Consider the following 18307-nt stretch of genomic DNA (forward strand, 5'->3'; position numbering starts at 1 on the left):
ATTAGAGAAGAGCAGATACTGAGCAGAGTGCCCACTCCCCTGGAGCTGGGAGCACAGAGAGGCCATGAGTCTAGAACAGACACGTCCTAGCTCCCTCGGGGTCTCCAAGAGTCACGCATATGACCTGGTGGATAGACAGATGGCAGCAGACAGGCTGGGTCAGGGTGGGGCCATCAGTGGAACTTGCAGAGGCTTTGGGTGAGGGGGCTGTGGGGCAGGGATTATGAAGTCTCAGCAGGAGCCGTGTGAACATGTGGGTCAAGATAAAACAGCCTGACACAGCCAAGATTCAACAACCAGCATGCAGTCACAAGGCTGGAGGGGGAGGCCCGCAGAACACACCCCTAGGCATTGGGGTTAATGTCCCCTAGTATTGTAGACTAGCAGGTTTGTAAGAGCAAAACTGAGCCCCATGACACCTGAATTTGTGGGTGGGGATGTCTACCAGCTGCTTGTGTTCTAACACAGTGAGTCCTGGGGATCCAATCTGTTCCCTTTCATGTTGGAGCAGGGGAGCCAGCAAATGCACTAAGTCCCATCTGCTAGGTGAGAGGTGCTGAGGAGAAGGCTGGCTTTCTCTCAGATGTCAGATGACTGCCCTGTGAGGCTAGTAATCCTGTCACCTGCCCGGTTCTCTGAGCCCTAGAGGGAGACAAAAGCACCTTCAGTAATAATCATAGGTCCAGGAGCTTGGGAGAATACACACAAGTGACCGGGGGGCTGAGGGACAGCTACTGCGGGCCAGGTCCTGATGTAGGTACTAGGGGACCCATTTCTAGAAAGTAAGTGAGAAAACACTGTTTCAGAGGCTGGCACATAGTAGGTGGTTTGTAAGTGCTACATGTACTTCATATTCTTCCTGCGCATGAGGACAGTGAGAGTTTTGCCTTTAAGGGTCTTAAGTTCCTATAAGAGGTTGAAAATGTCACTACACGGTCTTCTGAAACCCAGGTAAAGCAAGACAGGCTCTGTAATCCAGCCCCAACCACCCAGGGCCTCAAGAAGCAGGGAGAGGCCATAGTGGTTAATTTTGCTGACAAGCTAGCAAGACTGAGGATCACCCGAAGGCAAACCCCTGGGCCTGTGGCGGACAGTCTTTAGATTGGGTTAAGTGAAGCGGGAAGACGAACTTAAGGGGGCAGCATTTCATGGAGAAAGTGAGCTTGGCACCTACTCCGTCTCTCTCTGCTTCCCGGCTGAGGAGAGGCTGTGACCAGCCGACTCACATGGGCACGCCCATGCCTGCACCACCAAGATGAAGATACCTTCAAACCTGGAATCAAAATGAGTCCACCTTCCTTCCTAGATCGCTTTCATCTAGGAAGCATCACCGTGGGTGGCAAAGATGGAAGACTCCTGTCTCCAGAGCAGAAGCAGCAGGTAAAGGCATGGTGGGAATGCAGCCGAGGGCGGGGCAAGCCACCCTTCAAGGACCGGGGCCGTGGGAAAGCATCTGAAGACCCATGGCTGAGAGAGCACAGTCTCGCGGCCGCTAACGTCTGGACGGAAAGTTATGTACAAATCAGTTGCTAGGAATCTGGAATTCGGGTTTCCTTGGGAGCAAGGCCATAAATGGAGGCCGATTTCTCAGGCCAGAGGATGGAAACAGATTTGCCCAACATTCCTCAGTCAGATTACTCATGGTCACACCCTACCTCCAAGAGAACTGAGAGCGCTGGAGCATGACTCCTCCTTGTGGGTCAGCTATGCCATAGGCTGAGATCTGAATGGGGACCCACACAAATCTGACAAGTCATAAGCCTGGTTTCCGTTGTATTTATTAATAATAATAATAATAATAATAATAATAATAATAATATAAAAAAAGCTGTCCACTGACACACACATTTGCAATTACACAGTTGCGCATTCAGTTTGCAGAAGATTAAGTTCTCAGTTATTACCAAATCAGCAGGCAGGGGATTTCACAGTGACTGAAGCAGTAGTGTTTGATGGAAATGTCTCCTCAACCTTTAACCCGTCATGTCGACAGCAAAAGGGGGCACTTTGGATGCATACACTGGAAGAAGGCCATGTGAAGTAGTGGGTGGAGATGGGGACTGGGGGTGATGCTTCTATAATCCAAGGAACTCTAAGATTGCCAGCAAACCGGCCAGAGCTGGGCGGGGCAGGGGGCGGCGCTTAGCTTCTGTCTCACAGCCCTCAAAAGGATCAACCCCTTTGATACTAAGACTTCTGGTCTCCAGAACCACGAGCCCTTAGAGAGCTGTTGTTGAAGCTACCCTGTCAGTTTTGACAGCAGAATAATGAAGGTATTAGAGCAGCAGTCAAAGATAACTGGCAGGCAAAAAGAGTCCCAACCCCTCCCCCTCCCCCCAGGCAATGGTGGACAGCAACAGGGATCTTAACCAGATTCAAAGGTAGCCATCTGCAGGCTGGTCAGTAGTCGCTGATGTAATCTGATATTATAGTTCTGCACAACTGCTGCTCCTGAGAGTGGGAGTCCAGTGTTTTTGTTTGTTTGCCTGTTTGTTTTTATCAGAGTTGGGGAGGAGATGAAGAGAGTGCGAGACCCTCAGAGAAGGGTCCACGGGTTATAGACAGAGGCAGAAGCATGGCCAGATTCTTAGAAGAGGGTCAGACGGAAGGTGATGATCAGACGCATGCGCACAGTGTGAGCGGCAAGGAGGCTACACAAGGCTTACCGCAGTAAGAGAAGGATTGCGTGGAGATACTCTGGGGCTGGTGCCTGTTAAAGCAAGCCTGTCCCCACTCTACCCTCCCTGGTGCTTGGCATCCTCCCCATCTCTGTCAGGGAGCACGTTTGAGCAGTTGTTTGTTTCTGCAATTCCAGAGAACCTAACATTTCTACACGAGCAGTTCATGACCCCGTAGAAAATACAGATGAGGCAAACATGAAAATAAAGTCGGGACAGTGAGATGACACAGTGGGTGAGAAGGTTTGCCAGGTAAACATGGCTGCCTGAGGCCAATCCCTGAGACCCACAGAGACCCACGCGGGAAAACTGACCCCTGACTGAACACACACACACACACACACACACACACACACAGAGAGAGAGAGAGAGAGAGAGAGAGAGAGAGAGAGAGAGAGAGAGAGAGAGAATAGATAAGATAAAATTTGGGGGAAACGAGTCACCTGTAACCCCATCAATCTGAAGCAGTTGCTGCTACCATCCGAATGTTTACTCCATCTCTGTCTTTTATTCTACACTAATGCCTTTATTTAAAAGGCAGAAACAATTCTGCTGTTTTAGAACATGGCTCTTTTCTGAACAGTTTCCAATACAGTAAGCATTTTTCCACGTCATTTTTGGACAGTGCTAGGATTTGTATTCAGAGTTCTGATAGTGTGGGGTGTCCTCAGTCACTCTGTGGCTGGCTGTTTGTGCCCAGGGCTAATACACACATCCTTCAGTCTACCAATCCTGCTTGTAGGAGTTCAACCACAAAAGTAAAGCACTGGTATCTGATGACTTACTTTTAATTTTTTTTTCTGGGATACTATTAATAGCAGGAGGTTGGCCATGCAATTCAGTGATTAAGAGCACTGGCTGCTCTTCCAGAGGACCCCAGGTTGATTCTCACAGGGCTGATTACAACCATCTGAACTCTAGTTCCAGGGGAGCTAACACACTCTTCTGACACACTTTTTGTCCCATCATTTAGAGGCAGAAGCAGGTAGAGCTTGAGTGTGAGGCCAGCCTGGTCTACAGAGCGAGTTCCAGGACAGCCAGGGGCTACACAGAGAAAACCCTGTCTCAATAAACAAATCTTTGGCAGGAACTTGAATGCTTAATGGCCCCATCTCCCAAGACTAAACAGAGCTATGAGCCCAGCAGTATGCCTTACTGCTGAGCGACCCAGAGTAAGTTATTTCTGTCCCCGGGCCTCAGTTTCCTTGTCTGTAAAATGGGAGTGAGAACAATCCTCCCATCTGCCAGAATTAATACGTGGACAATGCCAGGAAATAAAGTAGACATTAACTTTTTTTCTACTCTGTAAATCCTATATGTAAGAGATACAATTTAAATAATATTTCATGTAAGGAAAGCATGGTGACATACTCCTGTAGTGTCAGCACTTGGGAAGCGCAGAAAGAGGGTCAGGAATTCAAATTCATTCTTATCCATACAGTAACTTTGTGGACAACCTGGAGTACACGATACCCTCTCTAATTAATTACTTATTAGTTAAAAGTAAGATGGCAATAAAGTGAGTTCTACCCTAGAGCTGCCCCCACCCACCCATCCCCACCCTCCCCCAGGTCAGTTCTCCTTAGCTGCTCAGAGCTAATTCACGTCTCTATATTTGGAAGGCACAGATTCTGGGAGTGGGTCAAGATGGAGGCTGGTTACGCTGGGGCTGCTGGGAAGTTGGGGCTCTGAAGGGGCTCTGAGGATTGGTCATTACTGTCAGCTTAGCAGCTGACATTTTGATTGGGAGCATCTGTAACGAAAATATATTTTTTGCATGAAGACTAAAAAATAGACCTCTAAATGTAGCCGGGGCCATGTGATCGCGCAGCTGCTCGACCTAAGCAGCAGGCTTTCTTTCCTGCCGCCATTGCCTCCCTGGCCTCAGGGTGGCGCTGCTCCCTCTCCAACGTCTCTGCTGCTCTGCGTTGGGAGAACTGGGAAGTTTCCCTTTAGACTATCCTAAAAGCCAAGTGATAGAACAACAAAAACAACAGCAGTCGTATATTCTGAAAGCACCATAAATATAAAACATTGTTTATCCAGCCTGAGTTGTTCCCTGCGGCTCTCAGTCCTCTCTTCTATCCACCAGGAATCCCACATCATGGACTCTCTCCCTTCCAAGCATTAGGACAATGGTCAAGCCCTGGAGGAAAACCCAAATACTCAAGGATTCTGTGTCTATAGGTGTTTGTTATCAGTCAAGACAATCGGCTGCTAGGTGAAGAGTGTCCATCCTTCCATTATGACATTCATATTCTGGTGACCAACTATGTTGAGCTCAGTGGGGTGACATACCTATGATGCTGAGGCAGGAGAATCGTGAGTTTCAGTCAGCCTGGGCTGTACCTCGTGACTCACTGTATAAAGTGGAGATGTAGCTCAGTGGTAGAGAGCTTGCCTAGGAAATACGAGGGCCTGGGTTTGATCCCAACCCCCCCCCTCTCTCTCTCTCTCACACACACACACACACACACACACACACACACACACAGTGTTGAGATCTAGGTCTAGAAGGGTTTTTGGTTTGTTTTGTTGGTTGGTTGGTTTGTTCTTATTTTTGTTTTTTCAGTCTTCTTGGAGATCCATGTCACTGACCCTTGACTTCCCATCCCTGCCCTGCTCTACTTGTCCCAGACTGTGAGGAACCCCAGATAACACAAGAATACTCACACCTGAACACCTGAGCTTCTTCCACCAATACCCTTTACATCCCAAAATAATCACCCCATGGACCCAGGTCCATCTTGAGAAGATAAACCCAGGGAAGATGTCTTTGTAGGCCCAGGAAGGACCTATCATTGAGGCAGAAATTCTGAATCTGGATTTCAAGTGAGTTCACACTCCCTCCCCTCCCCACCAGAGACACCTGGGGACTTCCCTCACTCTAGCTTGGGGAATGGGTTCATGAGAAGAGACACTCATCCCTCAAAATTTCCCCTAGACATCTGAACTGGAATTCTGTGTGGAGGGAGGCCACACCTGATCGATCCCCCTTACTTCTTTGGAGCTCCCTTCACATCCAGTAATTGGCACCAGACACGAGTCAATGTGTTGGCCAAGACCACAGCTGCCCTGGAAGCCTTTGTTGCTCAGTCCTCAACAAAATGTCCTCAAAACCCAACAGCCTTACTTTCCGCAGAGGCCCACAGTAAAATGCGGGTGGAGGTGTCCTTCTAAGGGCATAGAGTGTCATTTCTCTCTCAGGGGATAGATAATTCTGGTCTTAATGCAAGCCTTCGTCTGCAGAGTCTCCAGCCGATGGGAGGACAGGCTCCTGAAGCCGCCCCAGTGAAAGATAAGAGCTTTTTGCCTGAAATGAAACATTCATGAGGGAAGGCTAGTGCTGGGCACTTGGGTAGTCTCCAAGCTGCTGTGCTTGGGGGATGTGCTGAGGATCCTGAAAAGCCAAACGGAAATTTTTCTCTCCTCTCCAGTATCTCTCCTCCTGCTTCCCACCCATGTGGTCCCCTCTCTTCTGCCCTTAGCTACACCTCTTCAGGTTCACCAATGTCCATGTGCCAAGGCAGTCAGGAAGTAGGGTGGCCTGGCCACCCAGAGCAACTACACGGTACCCATCCAACATCCTCAACAAAATAATCTTTGTACTTAGACAAGCTGGCACAGCCCTGGTCACCTGCCACCCCAGACTTGGAAGGAAACCAAATCGACTATTGCCTATGCCCCTGGAAGACACCTACATGATACTGCCTGTTCCAATTTCCTAACCAAGAAATCTGATCAAAAGTCATGGGATTGATCAGATGGTCAAAACTCACAAGTTAAGAAAGAGACAAGCTTTATAGTCACCGTGTTCGGGAGACAGGATTGGATAAAGGTAAGGGGGAACAAGTAAATGTTAGAGAGTTGGGGATGGAGAGATGGTTCAGGGGTTACAAGCATTGGCTCTTCATCCTGAGTTCAAATCCCAGCACTGACATGATGGCTCACAACCATCTTTCAATGGGATCTAATCCTTCCTTCCTGCAGGCAGTTGTTTATACAGACACAAACTCATATACATAAATAATATTTTTTTTAAAAATGGAGAGTTGAACTCTCACAATAGATGAGCTTAAGAAACCTGCTAGTTGGTGACACAAAATGGTACCATAGTGGCAGGAGTCATTCAGAGACAGTGAGTGCTAGGGCAGGAGCCAAGCCTGCCACAGGGGAAGTTCTCCACTCAGGGTTGGGGAAGCCTTCTGTTCTCTGCTTTGTGCCTCAAGGCAGAGGCAAACTTACTTCTGAGACAGAGGAGGAATAATAGAGTACATCTGGAATTCCAGAACTTTGGAGGTGAAATGGATCAAGAGTTCAGCTATGTGGTGAGTTCAAGGCCAGCCTTGGAGTACAAAAGACTCCTCTGTTGTAAGCAAACTTCCCTTCACTGTCCCTATCTTAGGTCAGCTGGTGCCTTCAAGGATCAGCATCTTCCATGAGCTTGGCACCTGCCAAGGCCTTGGCAATTAGCTCTCAACTCAGCTAGGCATTCACACAGTCTTTTCCACACAGTGAAGAACCTGGGTTCAGATGGCAGCTTCTTATTGAAGAGCTTGTCTCCACAGGCACAGTCGAGTGTGCCTTTCATCCTAGCAATGGAGAGATCAAACCAGGCAGAACTCTGTGAATTTGAGGCCAGCCTGGTCTTCACAGTGAGTTCTAGGCCCTTGGGGTAACGTAGTGAGACTGTCCCAAAAGAAAAAGAAGAAAGGCTGGCCTTCCATCCGCTCCCTTTGAACCAGTCAAGACCTTTTCCGAACGCTAACTCCCCAATAGAAAAGGTTTGAGTACCATTGCCTCTATGGTAGGCCTCTACCAGGGAGAGCAGGGGTGTCAAAGAGCAGAGGCCACGTCACTCTCCACCCCAGCAGACATAGGCCTCTCACACTGTGACCAAGATAGAGCATCTGGGCTTGCAGAAGGCACCTCAGTGGGTGTGGAAGCCTTGTGGTTAAGCAGGGCCCATGGTTGACTCTCTCAACCCGTTGCTTTCTCTGTTGTGTGTGTGTGGAGTCTTTTAAGTTTCTGCCTTCCAGATATACACTCAGAAGGAGCGTTCGAAAAATGCAAAGACGACAAAGACAAAGCAGGGAAAACCTCTCTCATCTCACAACCCAGGCGCAGACTTAGAATTTAGTTTACATCTACCTATCTATGCCCTCTACTATTTCAAGTAGTATCACATTGGATATACATTTTGATCAAGGGTATTTTCAGTAATACCTCAAGGGTTAGCAATGTACGTTTGTTATGGATAGCCCTGTGGATGGTTTAGAACACTTGCTTAGCGTGCCTGAGATTGTGAGTTCCTCCCCCAGCACTGCCAAACAGTAACATATTCTAACTATATCCTATCCACACTATGTAGAGACTTTGGTCTGTCTGGTAAATCATCTGCTCTGGAACATCTAGATGGCCTCTGTTGCTCTGAATTTAAATTATGCAATTAATAAGTCTGTGTAAGTTTTTTCCCATCGGTTGAGGAGACCTCCCAAGAAGAAAGTCCTAGAGGTGGAATAATGATGTCAGATGTTCAGGGGTGAGGGGGTTCAGACTGACGAGTGGCTACCCAGCAAGGTTGCAGAACTAGCAGGGTGCAGAGCAGCAGTGGCTACAAGATTCACCTCAATGTCCCAATAGTTGTGAAGCCAAAGCCACCCTGATGAGAAGTAAGAGAGTTTTTGGTGGGAACAGGCAGAGGTTATGGGCTCCACATTCAGAGACCGCTAGAGTCAGATCCAGGGGCAGGCTTCTCTTTGCTTAAGACAGGGTCTCACATATCCCAAGCTGGCCAAGGATGACCTTGAACTTCTGATCCTCCTCCTGAACCAAATATGCTCCATCATGCCATTTTATGCAGTGAGCTCGGAGCATTGTACACACTAGGCAAGCACGCTGTCAGCTGACGCACATCCCCAGTCCCCTACGGGACATTTTTAGAGCATGAGTCCAGAGGCCCACATACAAATGGAAAGGGAGAAGTCTTCTAAGCATCAAAGCTAAACATGTCTGGCTGGAGTCCTGAGGTCCGAGCAGAAGCATATGTAGGGAGGTGGGTATGTGAAGCCTTGAGGTTACTGTCCATTCAGGAATTCGAAGGATCTTTGGGCTTTTGGAAGGAATGTGTATGGGATAAGTCTGGAGGGAGTCTTACCATGGGCTTTTAGGAAGGAAGGAGTGATGTGGGTCTAAGACTTTGAATAGACAACAGAAGGGAAGGAAGGCTGAAACGTAGCCCAGTTGGTAAAGTATTTGCCTAGCATGCACAAGGCTTTGTGCTTGGTCCCCAGCATTACAGAAACTGGGGATGGTGATGCACACCATAATCCCAACTCTCAGGAGCTGGAGGCAGGAGGATCACAAGTTGGAGGTGATTCTTTTTTTTTTTTTTTTTTTGTTCTTTTTTTTCGGAGCTGGGGACCAAACCCAGGGCCTTGCGCTTGCTAGGCAAGTGCTCTACCGCTGAGCTAAATCCCCAACCCCTGGAGGTGATTCTTTTCTTTTTTTTTTTTTTTTTTTTTTATTTACTCATTTATTATATATAAGTACACTGTAGCTGTCTTCAGATACACCAGAAGAGGGCATCAGATCTCTTTACAGATGGTTGTGAGCCACCATGTGGTTGCTGGGAATTGAACTCATGACCTCTGGAAGAGCAGTCGGGTGCTCTTAACCACTGAGCCATCTCTCCAACCCCTGGAGGTGATTCTTAACTACAAGTTCAAGACCAGCCTGGGTTACAAAAGACCTTGGACCGTAACTTAGACATGGTTTTAATGTAAAGGTGTTAAAGGTAACCCATCATTGATTCTGGTACTTGCTGACTTTTCTGCTTTTAATGGTGACTGATTTCTTATTTTTCGTCTTGATCATTTGACAATGCCAAGGTTGTTCGTCAGTCTCCATTGCTGATCCCAATAGAAACCGGCGTCCTTCTGATTGCACTGGGCTTCACACACCCAGAATCCAGGCCCTCAGGAGGCTGAATGAGGAGGACAGGGGCTTCATGGTCAGCCTGAGGAGGAGGAGTGAATGAGAAAAGCCTACAGGCTATAGCCTGACCACTGAAGACCACTGTTTACAAACTAAACCCCGTCAGGCTTTTTGTTTTGAGACTGGGTCTTGGGGGGCTTCCAACTCATGGCCATGCCCTACCTCAGCTTCACGAGTGCCAGATTACACTATGCCTTGCTCAGATGTTTTCTTACATATAAGCCCTTCAGCTCTCTGTCCCCTCAACCACACAGGCACACATGCACACATACACAGAGAGAAAGGCAATCATAGCGTACACACACACACACACAAACACACACACACACACACACACACACACACACAGAGATACATAGTTTGGGGTCAGCTTTGTTCGGGGACAGTGACTGGGAATCAAACACAGAAAACATACAGGTAGCTGTGGCTGTCTCTGAGTGGCAGTGAGCACCCATGTTATCGTATAGCATCCATCTATCCAGGCATCTCTGGCTGGGACTCCACATCCATCAAACGCTGGCTCCCTATTCGCTCCCAGTCCCCACAGACATTATTCGACTTTGTGTCTCCATGAGTCAGACTGCTCTAAGAGCTTTGTGTAAGTGGCCTCAAGTAGTGGGTGCCCCCCTGCCATTGGTTCACTTGGCAGAAGGAAAAGTCACTTAGCAGAGTCAAAATGTCCTTCCTTTTAAGTGCTCAATAGTGCTCCATCACAGGCAGATACCTCATCTTATTAATCCACTCTTCCACCGAAGGGCACTTAGCGAAAGTAGGCTTCTTGCCTTTTTTTTCTTCTATCCTGAAGTCATCACTTCATATCAAAGTAAAAGTACATTTTAAAAAGTGTTTTATTAGCACTTTAATTATATATAATGGGTTTCATTATGACATTTTAGTACATTCATATAAAACTTAACATCATAATGTGGTTTGACAGAATTCACGCCCATTATCCTTCCTGTTCCTTTTCCACAGATTCTTTCCCTTCACAGCTATTTTCTCTTCCACTTTCATGACTCTTTCCTTCCTTCCTTCCTTCCTTCTTTCCTTCTTTCCTTCCTTCCTTTCCTTTCCTTTCCTTTCCTTTCCTTTCCTTTTCTGATCAGTGAGTCTCACTAGGCTCATCTTCAGGGACACAATAAAAGATTATTTATGAGAGCACAGCACCCTACCATGGCTATGCCACCAAGTAAAATGGCTACATTATTATTTAGGGATTTAAAATTTTGTTTAAGATTTATTATTATGTATATAAGTACACACACACAAACATACACACACACACACACATGCACACGCACACACAGATACATAGTTTGGGGTCGGCTTTGTTCGGTGACAGTGACTGGGAATCAAACACAGAAAACATACAGGTAGCTGTGGCTGTCTCTGAGTCTTCAGACACACCAGAAGAGGGCATCAGATCCCATTACAGATGGTTGTGAGCCACCATGTGGTTGCTGGGAATTGAACTCAGGACCTCTGGAAGAGCAGTCAGTGCTCTTAACCACTGAGCCACCTCTCCAGCCCTTACTTAGGGACTTTTAAATTGGTGTTGTTTGAGACCAAGTCTGACTATGTAAGCTGGCCTGAGACTCACAATCCTCCTGCAGGACTGCAGACCTGCATCACCATGCTCCACCAGTGCCTCTTAGACCTCTGTGAAGCAGAGTGTATGTTAATTAACTAGGGTGCTCATAATGAACACTTGGTTCTTTACACATTTTTATTTAAGAAACTCACAGTGATGCCATCTTCAGGAATTCATGCTGAGGAGTGAGCCACACATGAGCAGTGTAGGCACAAGGTGTGGGGGTCAATAATAACATTAAAAAGTCATGTTTGTGCATCTTCAGATCATAGGAGCTTTCTGCTGGTCCTGTCTTCTCCCATGAGGACCACTATCCTGAACTTGTGTTAACATAGTTTTCTCTATGACCTTATCATACGAGAATATTCCCTACTCCATCTCAAGTCCCATCTGGAAGGAATCTGTAGGAGAGGCAGAGAACTCTCCGGGATCCCAGTGTGTCTCGTTTCACCCCAGGCTCCTACTGTGAAGCTCTTCTCTTCATAGGTCCATGGTCCATAGACTGGAACCTCCAAACTGTCAGCCAAAGTAGACCCTTTCTATTTATAGTTTTATTGCTTCAAGCATTTCATAACAGTACAGGGAGACTATACCCATACCTCTCTCTTCCCTTCTGGTGGTTGTCAGCAAGCCTTGGTGTTGTTTGTTTTATAGAAACCTTACCCTGCTCTATGTGATCATGTGGCATTTCCCCTATGTCTCAGTCTCTACATTCAAATCTCACTTTCTTCTTTTATTTTTCTAAAAATAATCATTTATTATATTTAATGTATGAGTACACTGTTGGTATCTTCAGACACACCAGAAGAGGGTATCTGATCCCATTACAGATGGTTGTGGGCCACCATGTGGTTGCTGGGAATTGAACTCAGGACCTCTAGAAGAGCAGTAGTGCTCTTAACCGCTGAGCCATCTCTCCAGCCCTTCATTTTCTTCCTTTAAAGACATTAGTCTTTGAATTGAAGGCCTTTGATCCCAAGCCAACATGACTGTATCTTAATTTGACATCAATTGCAATGGTTTTATCCCCCAAATGATCAAGATACGAACCTATTTTCTTAAGGGATACAATTCAATCATGGGCATCCTTCTCTCTTAGCCCTCCTCCTGCCCCATCTCCTGGGGGGCGAGCAGGAGGATTGTCCCCTGCTCACAAACACACGGCAGACACTAGGCTCTTCCCTAGCCAGAGAGAGATCAAAGGCACATTGCTCAGCACATGGGCCTTGGCAGCGAAAGGAGCCACATCATGATGGAGCCAAGTCGTGGGCCACCAGGGTGGCAGAGGCAGCCTGGGCTGAGACAGTTTGCTTTGGTGTCCTCAGCTGAGCCCTGAGCACACTGATATGATGGCCAAACTATATTAGTCATTGCTCCTCCAGATGCCACACTATTTAAGAAACATGGCTACATTCTGAGGTCACTGTGTTTACAGCAATTAGGGGTGGAATAAACAAAGAAGCAAAAAGGTTAGAGGCTCGTGACTTTCCACTCCAACACCGGAAGGTGGAGGATAGAGGATGGTATCTTCACAGGGCCCTACAGCAGCTGAGCCTAACACTGCCCCTAAAAGCCGCATCATTTACTGTCCGATCTTTCCTGTCTGACCTCTGGGAGGTGGCACATCAAGCTACAAACTGTAGAATAGAGGGATCTCAGAGTCTGCCTCTCCACACACACTCAGCAATTGTGTGATGAATGGAAGAATTCTTCAACAAATAGATGGATACGTAAATGAAAGAAACAGTCCTGTGGGATTCTTCATCCACAAACTCTGTGTGTGTGTGTGTGTGTGTGTGTGTGTGTGTGTGTGTGTGTGTGTGTGTGTGTGTGTATGTGTGTGTGTGCATGTGCTTGCATGTACATAAGAAGTCCATGACTTCAGATGGTCACATGTTTCTTAGAGAGGGTCTCATCATATATCCTAGGCTGTCCTGGAGCTTATGATCCTCCTGCCTCCACCTCCCAAGAGCTGGGATCATGTAGCAGCCCACTCTACCAGAGACTCTAACTTGGACTAACCAGAGAGCCTAAATCTTCATGGTGGGCTTCTCAGAGAACCATATGCACTTTTGGCTTATGTTCTACATGACTGCGGTTTGTCAGGTCAGGGACTCATCTTTGCAAGTCTACCCATGTGTGCCTGGGCACAGTTCAAACTACCTTGATAACAAATTACATCAAATGTTGGTCCCATGAAAACCATTTGATGTGCTGAAGGGCTCAGGTCAGGAAGTCAGACAGGAACTACAAGGGGTGGCTAGCCCCAAGCCAAGGCTAACTCGGCAGCAGGGGGCTGCAGTCATCCACAGGCATCTTCACCCACGTGTCTGCTGGTTTGGCTGAAGCCTCAGCTGGGCTGTCAGCCCAAACACCTACTCCTAGTCTGCATGTGGCCTCTCCACATGGGCTGGTTTGGGTTTCTTTAACCAGCTGGTAGCTAGGAGTCAAGAAAACGTTTCCCACAAACGTTAAGTGCAAGCTCCTAGAATTGTTACAATTGTGCCAGGGAAATCCCGGAGCAGCACACTATACCACACTGTGTGCCTCAAGGCAACCACACAGAGTGCCAGGTTCAGGGACTTGGGGTCTGGGCAAGGACATGTGGACACGTGTGTCTATCCCACCACTGGAGAGGTGGCCCAGTGGTTAAGAGCTCTTGCTGCTCTTGTAGAGGACCCCATTTAGTTTCCAGCAAGAACATCAAGCTGCTCCCAGCTGCCCTTACCTCCAGTGCTAGGGGATCCAACACCCTCTTGTGGCCTCCATGGGCACCGCATGCATGTGATGCACATACAGATTGCAGGCACACATATGTACAGAAAAATAAAATTTAAAAAAAATTAACTGTTATTCACACAAAACAGTATATATAAAACATGCAGAGCAAAACTTCCCAGTTGTGCCTCCCTGGTATAAACACTTTCTCCTGAGTTCCTAAATAATATAGTTTTGACTTTTTATAGACTTCATAAAGATGGCATCAAGCAAAACGGGGGGCATCAAATAAAGCTATCCATGGTGATCTGTAATTCTAGTCCTTAAGAAGTTGAAGCACCAGCTCCGAAAAAAAAAAGAAAAAAGAAAAAAAAGAAGTTGAAGCAGGAAGATGGTGAGTTTGAGCTTAGCCTAGAATTTTGTGACCTCGTTCACTTACTTTTGTATCAGGCAGAGAAGGCTTGGTTATGCCTCGGTAACAAGCATGCCCAAGATCTCAGTAGCTCACCACTCCAGTTATCTTCAATTCACAGAACACTCCTGCTGTGAGTCAGCTGTAACTCTGCTCTGGGATCCAAGCTGAGGAAGCACTGTTACTGGAGACGCGCCAGTCCCCAGATAGAAGAAAAGGTTGATGAATCACATGCTGGGTCTTGAGAGTCCTGCTTGGAAATAACATGTGTCCATTCCATTCCTGTTCCGTTAGTCAAGCAAGTCACATGACTAAGTCTAAGGTCAGTGGAGTTGCAAAGGTAATCCTCAGGAAGAGAGATACCCCAAAAAGAGTGACCCCAGAGTAGTGAGGAATGTCTAAGATAATAATTCAAACTTGTTTCTTTTGGTCATAATAATTTGCTTCCTTAAAGCAACTTATCTCAACATTCCTCCTTGGTGACGAACGTTTGCTTTTCTCTTGCAAAACAGCTCACCTTCCCCACAGGAGAGAACGGACATTCCCACTCAGTCAGAAAAACAAGACTCCAAGTCCAGAGTCTCACAACAGGTACAAAGGGTGGAGGTGTGGTGCGTCTGACTGCAGAGCTGAAACTAAGAGGGCAAGTGATTATGCAGGGAGGAACCGGGAAGCAAGGTGACAAGAAAGAACGGCAGACAGGGCTGGCCACTGAGATCTGAAATATCACAGGACTGACGTTACAAAGTGCCTCTTTAAATGAGTGTATTGCCTTTGTGTGTATGTGTTTGTGTGTGTGTGTGTGTGTGTGTGTGTGTGTGTATGTATGTATGTGTGTGTCTGTGTCTGTGTCTCTGTGTGTGGGTATGTGTGTCTGTGTCTGTGTCTCTGTGTGTGTGTGTGTGTGTGTCTCTCTGTGTGTGTGTCTCTGTGTGTGTATGTGTGTGTGTCTGTGTGTGTATGTGTGTCTGTGTCTCTGTGTGTGTGTATGTGTGTGTGTCTGTGTGTGTGTGTATGTGTGTGTGTCTGTGTGTGTGTGTATGTGTGTGTGTGTGTGTACAGGCACACACATGCATGCTGTGGCACACTCATAGAGTTCAAAGGTCAACTTGAGTCTCTTCTTCCAGCATGTAGGTTTGAGGAATCCAACTTAGTTCATCAGACTTGGCAACGAGAGCCATTATCCACAGAGCCATCTCAGCAGCCCACATGGAGCCTCTTGTCCTAGAAGTGGGGCTGCCTCTTGATCAGGCCTTAGTTCTGTTCCTCCTGGTGGTGAGGGAGTCCCTCAGCCTTGGCTGAAAAGACTTAAATGCTGAGTCCTCTTGGCTCTGTCTCTCAGAAAGTCCAGATACATTGTCCTAAAATGAGCATATGCACTCCTGGGGACCCCGAGGTTGTCCTACTTGCTTTCTGTAATAGATTCTATTGCTTTTCGAAATATCCATTGTCCCCCTCCCAAACCCCCCGTCTACGGGTAATTTACTACCACAGGAATGGTTGGAAATGCTTGCCCCATTCACTGAAGTGAGATTGGTCACATGATATGCTTATGGTCAGTGAAATATAGATACACGTATGATGCCACTATTCTAAGGCACACGATTTATTCATTTGTTCAGTCATCAGTCTATGGGCTACCTATCTATCTTATTTATGGTCAATGAAATGTGAGCTCGAGTATGATGCCCCTGGTCCAAGGCCAGGTGTCTCACATTTTAAGGCATGTGTGAAACACCATAGGATCTTGCCAAACACCCTTTCTGATTCAGCAACTCTGCATTTCTAGAACCTAAAATAGAGGCCATAGATTTGTGGCTCACGCTAAGTAATGAGACTCAGAGTAGTGGTCTCAAGCTCGGCCCACATGGAGGACTTGTTGAACCGGATTTATAGGTGATCTCAGGCTATCTGATTCGACAGCCCTAGAAGAATCCAGTATTTCTGCTGCTGCTGCTGCTGCTCTGGAGACCCAACTTGGAGAAACTCAGTGGGAACAAGCAGGTGTCTGCATAAGTCCACCCTAGCTCAGTGCTGACTCTGACGAACTCCTCCCTGTTAGACTTCCTCTAGGGAATTTACAACACTTAGGCCCCTGTGTTCTGGCCCAGTTCCAGTTAAATCAGAAAAGCTGGGAGGGGCCCTGGAGCTGTTGTTTCAACAACTTCCTGGGTGTTTTATACTGTTATAGCCAAGTGCCAACCACGGGATAATGCTGGGCTTCTCCTCAGCCAACGGCCAGTGGATTTCAAACAGACATCCAGAGGATCGGCATGAGGCAAACCCTCAGGCCTGCAGTCCACTTACCTGCTGTCAACTGTTTTGTTTGCTTTTGTTCTTAATTTCCACAGAAGTAAGAACATTAAAAACAAAACAAAACAATAACCAAACAACAGCAGCAAGCAGCCATTTTGACAGGGTAAGTATAACTCAAGGTTGTCAAGTAGCCATTTTCACAGGGTAAGTATAGCTCAGGGTTGTCCCCAGGCCTGAACGAGGCTCGCCTACAGCCTGCCTCTGGAGTCCTGAGGTCTGTCATTTTGCTCCTGCGCCACTGTGAACTCTCATCAGAACCTTAGTTCCATCTCCTGCTGATATGTCTCTGTATTAGGAAATACTTGGGTGTAGTTCAATGGCAGGACACAGGCCCTGGCGGGGCAGAATACAGAATAACTGAAAAGGAAAAACAGCACCAGTCCTGCCGAACTCTCATCCTGCTGCTGTCCCATATCCTGCCTCTGCTCACTGATGAGTTTCTCAACCAAGTGACCTAGAACTGTGCTGAAGCCCCAGCAGAAACGCCTTACTTCTCTGGTCTTTTCACCTGACACTGCCACAGAGACTCAAAAACAAAACAAAACAAAACAAAACAAACATCAAGGGTGTTTGACCAAAGTCATTTTCTCAGCAATTGCTCTCTTTCAACTCAATTAAGAAAACATGGTTTGTTGCCTCCTATCACTGAAGTACAAATATGAGTAATTGACCATCCTTGACCCCCCAAGGTAGATATTACATAAATGAGTCAATATTAATGGTGAGATTGGAACCATGACGTAAGGTCTGAATTATGTAGGTGCTTGCCCTTGACGCTCTGTCTCAGGATAGGGCCTCACAGATAAACGGCTTTAACTGAAGAAGTGAGTATTGAGTATAGATTGAATGAGCAAAGTCCACCGGAAGGTGGGGGAACCATCGCATGGAGGGATTCAGCAACAGCATACGGAAGGACGAATAGCTGTCTGGGTGGAGAAGTGTGTCTAGTTAGCCAGCTTGCTCCAGGGAGCCTGCTTGTCTTTGTTTACTGTACAGTAGTGGCACAGGCTGGCCACCATACCCGGCTACCATTTACGGGAGTCCTGGGAATCCAAGCTTGAGTCCTTGTGCTGGGTTAGCAAGCCTTTTAGCCACTGAGCCATCTTCTCAGCCCTCAGCAGCCATTTTAAAATCTTAGCCGTAGGGGCAGTGCAAAGCACTAGGGAAAAAATGAACCCTTTGGGAAAGGGGACAGGGGAGGTGGAGAGGAGGGGGAAGAGCAGAAGGCTAAAGACAGAACTGGGTGTAGACAGAGAAGACCCTCAGTAGACACCAAAGGGTGACATGAGAAAACTGGGGTGGATCCCAACAGGAAGGCCTGCCAGCCAGAAACCAGGTCAAGGGGTTCAGCAACCCAACAGCTATCTGTGGCAGAAGTCGAAGTCATGGTGACGCCCACCAGGCCAATGCAGTGGAGACAAAAGATCAGACTGCAGCCACAGGCACCCAGAGGCCCTGGCTCCTGACACGCCCTCCTCCTCCAGGTGTGACTGTGTGCTCCCTGTCTTCTGTCTCTTTTAGAGGAAATGCAAATTTAAACACATGAGGCCAGCCAAGTGCGGTGGTGCGCTCCTCTAATCCCAGCCTTAGGAGGCA

The 18307-nt window shown here is 47.2% G+C and overlaps 1 long non-coding RNA gene across 1 annotated transcript in view; it reads right to left on the bottom strand.

Annotated features, from left to right (window-relative positions):
* The window catches only part of Rpl27a-ps3 (ribosomal protein L27a, pseudogene 3), a 97879-nt gene extending 82914 nt beyond the window's left edge, over window positions 1–14965 (bottom strand). The window contains exon 1 of the long non-coding RNA XR_015651721.1: window positions 14423–14965. This is a non-coding gene — a long non-coding RNA (ribosomal protein L27a, pseudogene 3). The remainder of the gene's footprint in view (window positions 1–14422) is intronic.
* Between the last annotated feature and the right edge of the window lie 3342 nt (window positions 14966–18307).

This window comes from Rattus norvegicus, chromosome 1 (genome assembly GCF_021556685.1).
Source record: "Rattus norvegicus strain SHRSP/BbbUtx chromosome 1, alternate assembly SHRSP_T2T, whole genome shotgun sequence".
In the NCBI taxonomy this organism is placed as follows: Eukaryota; Metazoa; Chordata; class Mammalia; order Rodentia; family Muridae; genus Rattus; species Rattus norvegicus.